We start from the raw sequence: 13,129 nt of genomic DNA on the forward strand, positions 1-13,129 counted from the left end.
CTCCATCTGAACAAACCAAGCATTGCTGAGAACGAGCCTCAACTCCAGACTGCTGCCACTGACTCTTTTGACCGTGGAGACAGGCTTGTCCTGCTGCACCACACTGGAACTTTTCAAAGCTCCTGGAGTCTAATCGTGCCCTGTTTCAGTGCCAGGCTGGTAGGAAAACACTTCTTCGTGCACTTGCCAACCTTGGAAAAAACACAAGGAATACTGCCAGAGCCTGACACTGGACCCTGACACTTTCCCAAGCTCACCAGGTGCCCGTCGCTCCTGTCGAAACCCTGTCATGAAGGCTGGTGGTAGAGCTGCGTGGGGCTGGGCTGCCGTCCTGGAGAGGACAGAGACCCTCGGGTCACCTTCCCTGAGGACCTGGGCCACATGGGCAGGTCTGCTAACATCCTATCCCCTACCTTTGAGTCCGTCCTGCAACCAGGAAGGACAGAAATGACCAGTAATGGGGTTGAAGGGATGGCTTAGTGGTTAAGGCATTGGCATGAAAAGCCAAAGGACCCAGGTTTGAATTCCCAGGACCCACGTTAGCCAGATGCACTAGAGGGCGCATGCGCCTGGAGTTCGTTTGCAGTGGCTGGTGGCCCTGGTGCGCCCATTCTCTCTCTCTCCATTTTGCTCTTTCTCTGTCAAGTAAATAAAAATATATATATTTAAAAAAAAGAGATATGGCTAGTAATGGAGAAAGAAAAGTAAAAGAACACAAGTAAATCAAGAAAGCAGGTTTCACTCCCTCTTTGTTTTTGATAATCAGAAATTGTGAGTACTTTTTAACTATTTTGTTTTTATTATTTATTTATTTGAGAAAGTGGTTGGGGAGGGAGGGAGGATAGGAATGCCAAGGCCTCCAGCCACTGCAAACGAACTCCAGATGCGTGTGCCACCTTCTGCATCTGGCTTATGTGGGTCCTGGTAAATCGAACCTGGTCCTTTGGCTTTGAAGGCAAGTGTCTTAATTACTATACCATCTGTCCAGCCCATGAGTACTTTTGGATTGAAGTAAACAGGAAGTGGGCTGTAGGAACAACCCTCAGTGACTGAAGAACCCCTCTTAGCCCGTGGTATATGGCAGTAATTGGTAGTGATGGTAGAAACCAGCTTTGGCGAAAGTCTCAAGAACTAGCCTGAAAACCTGAGATAAATTGCATTTTTTTGACTCTTCACAATACTCCCTAAGGCACAGTCTACTGTTACACCCATTTTTCAGATGGAGGAGCCAAGGCACAGCAAAGTAAAGCGCTCATCAGAAGTCATGTGTGTGAATTGGCAGTGGAGCTGAATTTGACCTTGAGTGCTTATCTCAGGAACCTGCCCAGGCCAACTACAGTATCTTGGATTGATTGAGTGATTGATTGATTGGGTGATTGATTGATGCTGACTGTCCTGAAACTTGTTATGTAAGTCAGGTGACTGGCCTCGACTTATGGTGACCTTCCTGTTTCTGTCTCCCAAGAGCTAGGGTTACAAGTGTCCGCACTAAGCATCGATGCCTTACCAAACCAAAGAGTTAATGAGAATGTGCTTTTATGTGAGAGCATAATTCTTTGGTAGTTTGAATGATGTTCCTCAGTAGATAACAGGTTTTATTTGAGGCGAATCCTAGTGTCCAGCCCCAAAGTGTGTTTAGGGCCGAATTATTTCCAGATGGCATTTGTTTCCTAAGTAAAATTTTAAGGCATTTGTTTCTTTTGTGTGTGGGTGGGTGGCATGGGGGTAAAATCTCTCTAGCCCAGGTTGACCTGGAGGTCACTATATAGTCTGAGGCTGGTCTTGAACTCACAGTGATCCTGCTACCGTGGTCTCCTGAGTGCTGGGATTAAGGCGTGCGTCATCGTGCCTATCCCCCTTTGAGGTAATTGTAGATTGATGTGCAGCTGTGAGAATAATCCAGGGGGCCCTCACGCCTTTCTCCTGGTCTTCTGTGGAGGTGAAGCCTTGCGCGGCATGACACACAGCACCGTGACGCCGTCCGTGCTCCCCTCGGCGCTTTCTCTAGCTCACACGTTCTGCGTCCGTGTGCATGTACCACTGAGCAGTCGTTCCGCACGTGTCAGTTTGCATGACCGCCACTACCACAAATTGTACAGAGCAGATCCTTCCATTAAAGGACACGGTTGCAATCGGGTTCGCCTTGTTGGTAGAAATCACCCAACTAAGAGCAGTTTGTGGGGGAAAAAAAAGAGGTTTCTTTTGGTTTACAGGCTCGAGGGGAAAGCTCTACAATGGCAGGGGGAAACGATGACATGAGCAAAGGGTGCACATCACCCCCTGGGCAACACAAAGTGGACAACAGGAAGAGGAGAGTGTGCCAAACACTGGCATGGGGACACTGGCTGTAATACCCATAGCCCGCCCCCACCAATACACCGCCCATAGGAGACATTAGTTCCCAATGGCTATCAGCTGGGGAGACTAGCATTCAGAACACCCGAGTTCATGGGGGACACCTGAACCAAACCCCCACAAACCCCTGTGCCAGCTCTCACACTCCCTGCCAGTTTCCTCACCTCTGGAAACAGTTGAATTCTTCTCTCGTTATTTTTACATTTCAAGAATGTTGTAGAAATGGAACCATATAGTATGTGATCTTTGAAGGTTAACCTTTTCACTAAGCATAACTCCTTGGATCCACCCAAGTTGTCCCAAGTATCAGTAGTTCCCTCCTGCTCACTGGTGAGTCGTAGTCCCTGTGCGGATGGCTGTACCACGTCAGCTTAAACCTTCACCCGCTGGAGAACATCCGAGTGGTTCCCAGTTTGAGGCTTTGACACGTAAGATTGTGTGGTTTTTGCATAAATGTGAGTTTGCGTTTCTCTGGATAAATGTCCAGGATTACTGGATCATATAGTAAGTGCATGTGTAGTTTTGTAAGAAACTGCCAAAATGTTTTCCAGAGTCACTGGGCTACTTTACATTCCTACAGGTACCTGTGAATTTCCAGCTGCTCTGCATCCTCGCCAGCAATAGGTACTGTTGCTGTTTGTTGTTAGGTATGTTAGTAGGCACATAGTGAAATTTTATTATATATCTTATATAACATATTATTTGTATTAATTTGATTCATGGGCTTTTCTGCCATACGCATGTCTCTTAAGTGGAATGTCTTCATGGTTTTTGCCTGTTTCCCAGTTGGATTGCTTGTTCTTTTATAGTTGGTCCTTGAAGCTATTCCTATGTTCTAGACACTTGTCCTTTATCAGACATGGGATTCACAAATCGTGTCTCCTGGTTTCTGCCTCCTCTTTGCAGGGTCTTTCCCACCTCCATATAGGATCTTTTGCAGAGCAAAAGTTTTGAACTTTTTAAATTATTTTTTATTTTTATTTATTTATTTGAGAGTGACAGACACAGTGAGAAAGAGGCAGAGAAAGAGAGAGAATGGGCACGCCAGGGCCTCCAGCCACTGCAAATGAACTCCAGACATGTGCGCCCCCTTGTGCATCTGGCTAACGTGGGTCCTGGGGATTCTAGCCTCGAACTGGGGTCCTTTAGCTTCACACACAAGCGCTCAACCATTAAGCCATCTCTCCAGCCCAAAAGTTTTGAATTTTGATGAGTTGATTGGTTTGTTACTTTTGCATTTTATGACATTCATACTTTGTGTTAAGTCTCAGAAAGACTAGGATTTTTCTGCCCTTTCTCGTAGGATACTTACGCTGATGGATGGGAATGAAGGCAGTAGGGAAGGCATGCAGTGATGTGGGAGAGGCCCTTCCAGTTCCTGTCCAGCTCGGACTCTGGTGTGTGTGGCGCTGATGTACCTTCAGTCAGCTTTAAGGCTGTGGTGCTGATGAGCTTTTGGACAGGCTGATGATGGCATGAAAAGAAAACAATATTTTCAGAATTATTTGAGGCGTTTTGAACTTGAGAAGTTTGCATTGAAAGACATCTATGCCCCTTTCCCAGTGTCCCTTTGACAAGTAGAGTATATGCAGCTTGTCCTGTAGTACCCTTCCTCGGATCACTGTCCACTCAGGCTGCCCAGATATACCCCTGGCTTCCTTTGGCATTTGAGTACCTTTATGGTAATTAGGTAAAAAATGAACACAGGCATCAACTTAGTAATGTGATGACTTGATAAAACGTCTGTTATCTTGACTCTATACAGACAGTCTGACCATGCCACCCCTACTTGTAGGGACTGACTGGGGCCTCGGAGGATGGTGATCAGTGTCAGTGGTTTCTTTTCTGAGATGTCACAGCACTTCACTCCCCACTCCTGCCTATTTCTGAGAAATGCAAGTGTCTTCAGAGATGATGTCCAAAGAATTGCTGAGGGTCTAGCCTGTAGAGAGTGAGAACCATGAGGGGAAATGTGTCTTACTCTGCTTAGTTCAGTGCATACCGTAAACGTTGTTGAAATAGCAGCTCCAGAGCTGGGAGCGGTGGTGAACCCCTTTAACCCCAGCTCTTTGCAGGCAGAGATAGGAGGATCACCGTTAGTTTGAGGACTACATGGTGAATTCCAGGTTAGCCTGGGCTAGAGGGAGACCCTACCTTGACAAAAAAACAAAACGAAAAGAAAAGCACCTCCACCTTGTTAATATGTACCCTTATTTCACTGAATAAAAATGATTTTATATACCAAATCACAGTTCTCCTCCTAGCACTCAACAGTGGACCCAGCACAGTGGAATAGATGCGTGGACAGCTGCACTTGATCTCAAACTCCTCTGTCTGGCGGCCTTGAAAACAGTACCTGGCTTCAGAGGGGTCAAGTGGCTTTGGCTATGAATCTACCCCCAGAAGTCTTGAGTCACTCTCAGCATGGTTGAACATGGGTCTCCTGGCCTTCTGCCCCCACTGGCAGAAAGAGGGGTGCTTGAGTCTTCAGGGTCCTGCGTGACCTATCCCACATCCTCTGGTGTGGGTGTCAGAACAAGGCCTCAGAGCTCAGAAGAAGCACCTCTGTATTTCGTTCGGTTTTGAGGTTGCCCACCCACTGATGTCTCTTCTGAGCTAAAGAGGGCATTCTGGCCTCTGTGGTGGGAAGCCTCTCCCATCACCTTCTTAGGGTGATATGCCACAGGGATTCAGAGACCTAATTCTGCGCTCACTTGCCGAGTCTTTCCTCCCTGGCTGTGCAGTTCCTCTCCCGTGGATGCTGGAAGGGAGGAAAGCAGGAGCTGAGGTTCATTGTTGCTGAGCTAAGCAGATAACAGGATTTAAGTTGTTTAGAAAGTGCCAGGGAAAAAGTACAGTGTTCCATGGACTAATAGAGGGTCTGTGTGGATGGTGGGTTTTCTCTGTACTTGGCAGCTGTTTTTTGAGCTTGAATGAAAAAGCAGCTTTGCTTTAGCAAAGTCAGGCAGTGGGCATTGGGAGGATAGGCCAGGGCAGGAGATGAGATGCCAGCAGGTTCCTTGCCGCTGCTCTGTGGGGAGGAGTTCAAGAAAACAACTGCCCAGTGACTCACCTGGCCCTTGGCCCTCCCTGTTCCTCTGGCCGGAGATGGAAGCTCCTCCTCAGTGGAGAGCCTGCGTGCCCCCCAGCCTCCAGGCTCCCGCACAAATGAGACGTGACAAACTGGATGAGAAGGACTTTCAGGCCAAAGCTGTCATTGTGGGCCTCAAGCCTTCCCTCCTAGGGTTCACAAAAGATGCTGGCGGGATTCCTTCCTCTCCCAGGTAGAGAAGCTTCAGGTTCAAACTCTCAGAGAGAATCACTGGGGAAACGGGTGTCAATACCAGGAAACACGACTTCAGGCTGAGGCTGAGACCCTAAGTGAAGAAATGTGACACGCGGCGTGGCCTGGAGAAGGGAGAGTGGGAGCGAGTGCCGGGTGCGCGAGACCGGGGTCGTCCTCGGGGTGCTGACTCGCGGGGGCGCGCACTGTAGGGCGCTTAAACCCACGCGGAGACGGGTCTCCACTCACGCCAGTGTAGCAGCCAGAAGTGTCTCCAGACAGTGCCAGATGTCTCCAGGGGACAGTGTCACCCCCACCCCTGAATGCAAGCCAGTGCCCTAGAGTGACAAGCATGTTCAACTTGGGGGCCTTGGGAAGCTGGGGTCACTTGTTTGCTCCAGTTGTTTTGTGGGTTACGCCCAGGTGGAGGGAGGCAGTGTTTCTTTACCTTTTCCTCTGTTGGCCTGTAAACTCCACCACGGGCACCAATGTGACATCTTAGGTAAGAGCTCTCAGCTCAGATCCTGTCACCATGCACGAAGTACCCAGTCTAAGAAGCTGTTCAAGTTTTCTGGCCCCAGTTTCCATCATCTGTGACACAGAAATCCTACTCACGCCTGCTTCTCACGTGGCGAAGGAAGCCGTATGTTGAATATGAGTGCAGTGACTGGCATTTGATGTCTGAGTCCATTTAGTCTGCTGTAACAAAATGCCATGGCTGATAAACAACAGAAGTGTGTTCCTCACAGTTCTAGAGTCAGTGAAGTCTGAAATTAAGACACTGGAAGATTTAGTGGCTGGTGAGGACCTGCTTTCTGGCTTGTAGATCACACCTTCCAGCCGCTTCGTCAGTTGGCAGAAGGAATAAGCGGCTTCCTGCGGTCTTACTCGTAAAGGCGCTGACGTGATTCGGGAGCTGCTCTTCCCTGACCCAACCGCTGTCACCCTGGAGGTCGGGATTTCCACAGGTGAATTTGCAAAGGACACAGGGACTCACAGTAGCAGTGGGCAGTCAGTAAGTGATGGCTGTTACTTCTGAGTACTTAAGAGGGTATTTCACAAGTTTTAGGCTTATCAGACTGGGAAGGAACTTACCAGTCGCTTCTGCTACATAAAATAAAATTGGAACAATTTCATCAAACTGAAATTTGTCTCATAAATTGAATTTCTACTATTTCCTATGCATTGGGCTAAACATAAGAAATACAAATATTAATAAACTATCGTCCTTGCCATTAAATACCTAATGTATAGATTTAGAGACAAACTGGTCAAGTCATTCATCAAAATAGAGCCACTCTTTACTGAAAAAAAAAAAAACCCATGAAACGATCTACAGCGTGTAAGAGCCATACAGAAAGGGTTCTCATTGTGTATTTGTTCATGATCTCTCCTTTCTCAATTACTTTAATAAGCCACTACTGCCACGGTGTAGATACCGTCTTTGTGGATCAAGCCCTGAAGGGTCTCTAGAATGCCTCTTGACAAATGCCCACAAGAGTTGGAGGCTTTTCCATTGGCAGCATCACTAAGGAGAACGTGTGATCTGATTGCTAGGTAGTACAGTCCTGTGGAGGGGTTTAAACTCAACGACCTCACAGTTTTCCTGTGGATTTCTTTCTGTGGAAACCTCTCTTGAGAAAAACCACTGGGAGATGTCTCCCTCGTAATGCAGTCTGACTTGAAGATGGCTGTTCCTTACCTTACCGTGTCCCCTCTGGAAGAAGTAGCCAGTCTAGAGCCAGATTAATAAAGGGCCTTTGGTCCCCAGAAACAGGATCCTGGGGGGGACAGGGGTGGATGGCAACACTTTCCCATTGTCTAAGAGCATGCCAGCCTTCCCTGATAGGAGGTAGTGGTGAGAAATTGCCCCACTGTGCGCCACTTGTCCATTCCAGGTGCCTGGACTTGTTGGGACCCCGCTTCCAGGAGGGTTCCAATGCAGAAGAGTCACTGAGTCCCCCCAGTGTGGCGTTTTGGGTCCTCCTAGTCCAGCCTTTAGTAGCAGCTGACTTCTGGAGCTGATTCTCATCCAGTGGACCTCGGTGGCCTTTAAGACCGTAGTCTGTCCTTCACATTTTGAGTGGCATGATTGGATGTGGGCTTCTCCTTACCGCTGCTGTCTGGTGTTCCCGTGGTTTACTTGGGCTTTCTGAGAGGAAGGTGCCCAGACTGCTGTCTCCGAGGACTATTTCCCACGCAGAGGAGGCAGAGCTCCCTGGAGAAGTGGCTGATTCAATCTGGGGCAGGAAGTGTACAGCTGAGCATAGAACATCTTGTCAAACCAGAAGATAAGAAAGCTAAAGAGACTATAGGGTCATACTGAAAAGGTCAAGAAACAACCTGTAGCACAGTTTGAGCCTTAGCAAGAATAATATGTATAGTGGATCAAACCTTTGAATTTGTTGAGTAACCTGAGTTCATAATGGTCCAAAACCCAAACAGAACCTGCTGGTGAACTAAGAATTAGGTAACAAACTCCTTTTAAATTGAGAACTGCTGGACACATAATGATACAAACATTTACCCTGCCTGAACTACACACTCCAAGCCTCAGGGTAATCAAATAGTTGGCTATGGAAGTGTTCTTTTTATTGAAACATTCCAACGAATGAATGAACACAGTTACACTAGCGCCCACCATTTGGGAAGCCTTAATTAAAAAAAAAAAAAAGTACTTGGGCAATGATGGCATCGTAAAGTGAAACAGCTGACCACTGTCTCCCGACACCCCAACACCACCACAAAGCACTTGGCCAGGAGAGCTGACCAGAATCAGTTGAGTCACACAGCCTCTAGAGTCAGGTTTGTCAGCAGACTGTTCCAGATGGAGGCTCTTTTCGAGACATGCTGTCTCTGCACAGACCCCTATTCTGAGTGGCCAGTTGTGCCTCAGGTACAGGTGACAGAGGGACCATTTACATAGCATCCCATCCGTGCACTTAGCAAACTCCAGGGTGTCCTGGGGGATACCTACATGATGAATCACTTAATTTGTTTAAGACAATTTTTCCAAGAAGACAATTTAGGGAAGATTTTAAACAGAGGCATGAGGATGTGTTGAGAACATTGATATCCTGAGATACCTCAAATACAATAAAATATACTATTAGAAGTCAGAACAATTTGAACATTGACTCAACATTTAGCATGTTAGGAGGTACTAATTTTTCAGTGAGATGACGGTGTGCATCTGTGTCTTAAAGCCTTAAGTTTAGGATTTCTTTTTAGTTTTTTGTTGCTGCTGTTGTAAGAATGTGAGAATCACTTGACTAAGTGTCAGAGCCAGAAGAGTTTTTCCCACCAAACTGCTTCCAGCTCACATGAAATAGAACACATGGATATAAAGTATATCTTCTGCTCATGTGGTACAAGTAAGGTATATTTTAGACAAAAATAATCTGGATCTGGGGAGACGGCAAATAAGAGGAAGCGTCTGGACTCGGAACCCCAAATAATGCTGGCCACTGGCCACTGGCCATGGGTGTCTGTGACCCCAGCATGGAAACAGGAAGAAAGGAGACAAAGACAGTAGAATCTTCCAGAAGCTTGCAGACTAGTGTATACATGGTGAACAATGAGAGACCCTTCCTTGAACAAGGTGGAAAGTCAGGACTAATGCCCAAAGTTGTCCTCTAACCTACACCCACATACTGTGGCATCTGTGTGATACCACACACACACACACACACACACACGCACACACACACACACACACACACACTTTTTTTTTCAAGGCTGTCTCAGTCTTCTTGTTTGTCAGTGAGCAATGGTTTGGCCCGGGGATTTGATCACAAAGGCTATGCAGCCCAGGCTAGTGATGGGTGGCAGCTGCTCAGACAGGAGGCAGCAGGGGTGGAAGGAGCTGCCGCTACTGGAAAGCACATGTCCAGCCCTTGGAGGGGTGAAGACACCAGAGGAAGCTTGTGGAAGTGAGGGCCCAGAGGTACCAGCACTTCCATCCTTTTCATTTTCCCCGAGAATAACTCCAAATTCAGACTTATATGTGACTTCTTAAAATATTTTCAGAACACTGCATTCCAGTCCAAACCCTGAACAGCAAAGTTAGTCCCACAGTTCTGCCACCAAGTTAGTAGTAAGGCACTAAATGGACCCTGGGAAACTCCCAGCCTCCGAGGTCCATGGTCCTCCTTTCTAGAGGTTTCTGTCTAGTGGGGGAAAAGAGAAGAAACTTGGAAAACAACTCACATGAGAGGTACAGATGGGAATGTTGTTGGAAATTCAGAGAAGGGAAGTGAAGAGCTGTTCTGGGACAATCAGAAAATTGAACACCCGGTTGTGGAAGGGTCCGGGGTGGCACAGGTGGTTGTAAGTGTGAATGAAGAAGGACAGGCCAAGGCCTGCCTTGCAGAAAGTGTGCTGAGCATTGTGGACTAACACCCTTCCGTAGCCAGCAGTGGAGATTTTCTGGCCAAGATGGTTCTGAACAATCAGGTGAAAATGGTCCACAAGCTGTTGAAGGTATAGAAGAAATTCAGCGGGGCCTGGAGCCTCCCCGCAGAGGTTGATTGATGGCTGAAGCCACGGCGCCTGTGTACAAGTGAGAGGTGAAACCCTAGCATCTGCCCCTGGCATGGGGTGCACTTTTAAACATGCATTTCGGATCTGACATATTTAAAACTACCAACCCATTATTTACAATGCTAAATCATGCTGAAGGCTCAGAGCAGTACCCACTTCACAAACATGTTCCATGCTGGAAAGTGAAAAGGCTTGGGCTGAAGAGATGGTTTAGCACTTGAGCACTTGCCTGTGAAGCCTTAGGACCTCAGTTCGAGACTCGATTCCCCAGGACCCATGTTAGCCAGATGCACAAGCAGGCAAACTGGTCTGTAGTTCGTTTGCAGTGGCTGGAGGCTCTGGCATGCCCATTTTCTCTCTCTGTATCTGCCTCTTTCTCTCTCTGTCCGTCACTCTCAAATAAATAAATAAAAATGAACAAAAAATTTTTTTAAAAAGTGAAAAGGCTTGATGATGCATACTTGCTTCCCCCTATAGATGGCTTAAAGTTTACACATTTTTTTATTGTTATGAAGACATTACTCATGAAATTGAAACACTTAAACAGGTTCCTGCTCTTCCACATGGGGCCATATTACCCAGACTGTTTGGGCAATACTTATTCTTTCTCTCATGAAAATCAGAAGTGTGTTTCTCTTAAAAAAGCAAGGCTGGAGGGATGGCTTAGCTGCTAAGGTATTTGCCTGCATAGCCAAAGGACGCAGGTTCGATTCCCCAGGACCCATGTTAGCCAGATGCACAAGGGGGCGCAAGCATCTGGAGTTCATTTGCAGTGGCTAGAGGCCCTGGTGTGCCCACTTTCTCTTTCTCTCTCTATTTCTCTTTCCCTCTCTCTCTCTCTCTCTCTCTCTCTCTCTCCCCGTCTCTCTCTCCCTCCCTCCCTCCCCATCTGTCAATTAACAAAAATAAAATACAAGAAAAATAACTGAAAGTAGAGCCAGATGGGATGGCACATGCACTTGGGAGGCAGAGATAGGAAGATTTCCATGAGTTCAAGGCTACCCCCTGAGGCTACATAGTGAATTCCAGGTCAGCCTGGACTAGACTGAGACTCTACCTCGAAAAAAGAAAAGACAAGAAAGGGGAAAAAAATACAAAAGTAATGGGGTGATGACACTCCTTCACGATGCTTCTCCCAGACAGGAAGCATGCTAGAGCCCAAGACCCATGGCCGTGGTTTCATGTAAAAGATGATTCTGTTTGCTTTGAAAATGTTATACGATCGGGACTTAGATAAGCCTGCAGTAGCTTATAGATCAGTCCTTCTCTCCAGAGAAGTGGGCTTATTCTTAGATGCGCACACAAGCCGGGTGAGTTTAGACCCAAGAGCATTGCTGAGCATTAGTTATGCCCGGGACATTAATCAAAAATAGCTCTCCTTCCAAGGGCTGCATAGCCCCAAGACTGCCCCAGTGTACTATGAAACTGAACATAGACATTGCTCAGAAACCTCCCAAGTCCATGAAACCAAGAAAAACACCCACATTATAATGGAACTGTTCTTTTAGCAGAAAAAGAAATCTGCTAAATAAGGTAACTTTATTTGGGAGTCCATTCCTGCTGACTTGTTATTGGTGGCCGCTAGATTTCTACATACACAGTATTTAAGTCAATGAACTTTACTAGGGGCAAAGCCAATGATACTCTTTTTGCCTTGGGAATGTATGAGCAGATTTCTTTGGCGTGTCCTGGCAGGCTGAAGGCAGATGGACGAGGAGGCCATTGCAGTAGTAAGTACCTGAAATGGATGAGGTTGGCACCAGCCTCGGGATTCGAACAGTCTTTACAAAGATTTTGCCAAGTGTTTTATATTTGTGATCATGTGTGGTATGTTAGATTTAAAAGTGGAAAAGAAGGAGGAAGACTGCTCCTGACTTGTAGATAAAGGGAGCAAAGCTTCCGTGGTCAGGACTTGGGAGCCCTCCAAGGCCCGGCAGGCTCCAGGACACTCAGGGGATTGCCATGGTATTAGAGCCAGTCTGAGGTGCCAAAGTCAAAATAGGCCAGGCTGGCCACAGTCAAGACCCACGTGGGAGCGTATGTAGGTCACTTACACATTTTGAATTCAGACAGGCTGAGTTTACACAGTTATTTGACAATTAAGCTCTGGAGAAACACTGAATGTTCTGATTTTTGGTTTTTTTTGAAGAGGTGCTTATTTCACAACACATAATTGCAACACGCACTTGAACAATGGCCTCAGTGGCTCACTGGCATGGACGCACCAGGCGCGGAATTCTGTTTGTGCTGACAATTGTTTGCCCAACCCAGGTGCTGGCATTTCCCTGGAGCATGTTTGGAGTTTTCAGCAAGGCTCAGGGACTACACACAAGCACTTTTATTAGCCACATTCAATAAACTCTGGTTTGAGGCAATGAAGAAAAATTACTAAAAATAGAAAGCAGGGCTCATATGCCCCAGGGCTGAATCCCACAAGTGTTCACTGAGCGTCTACTGTGACCTAGCATGGAAAGTTCAGGAAGCCGGGCAGGGAAAGCTGGGAGACCCAGCACGGCCCACACTCTTTCTTTCCCTGGGTTTTCCTAACACTCCAGGTCAATGGTTTCCTCTGTCTCACTCTCAGTGACCTCCTACACATGACAAAGGGGGTAAATTGGCTCCATGGCAGACCTATACCTCACGAGACTTGGGTCCCCTGAAGGAGAGACCAAATTTAGCAACATCACAAAATTCTGCTCTTGTTTGTACCAGCTGCTACTGCTCTTATTTAACAAAAGTCTTTTGCTTTCCCATAAATACATGTAAATATCCTATCCCTTGTCATAGCCAGGGAAAGCTCAGTGCGGGCTAATCAAGGAGCGGGCCGTATTTAACCCAAACTGCTGTAATTGAAAATCTCAGCGTAAGCAATGCCATCCTCACAGTTTATGGATTTACCAGTGGTCCTGCCCATTGTAGCTTTAAAGTTGCCCCTCAGATGAGCTTTAA

General features: G+C 46.9%; 1 protein-coding gene across 3 annotated transcripts in view; it reads left to right on the top strand.

Annotated features, from left to right (window-relative positions):
• The window catches only part of Serpine2 (serpin family E member 2), a 63,591-nt gene that overhangs the window by 21,078 nt on the left and 29,384 nt on the right, over positions 1-13,129 (top strand). The window contains exon 1 of one of the 3 annotated variants that reach the window (XM_045148177.1): positions 6,473-6,606. The exons of the other annotated variants lie outside the window; for them this stretch is intronic. The gene's annotated coding sequence lies outside the window, so the exon portion shown is untranslated. Of the gene's footprint in view, positions 1-6,472; positions 6,607-13,129 lie in introns of those variants that run through there. 3 annotated transcript variants of the gene reach the window in all.

Source organism: Jaculus jaculus, chromosome 4 (assembly GCF_020740685.1).
Source record: "Jaculus jaculus isolate mJacJac1 chromosome 4, mJacJac1.mat.Y.cur, whole genome shotgun sequence".
NCBI lineage: Eukaryota > Metazoa > Chordata > Mammalia > Rodentia > Dipodidae > Jaculus > Jaculus jaculus.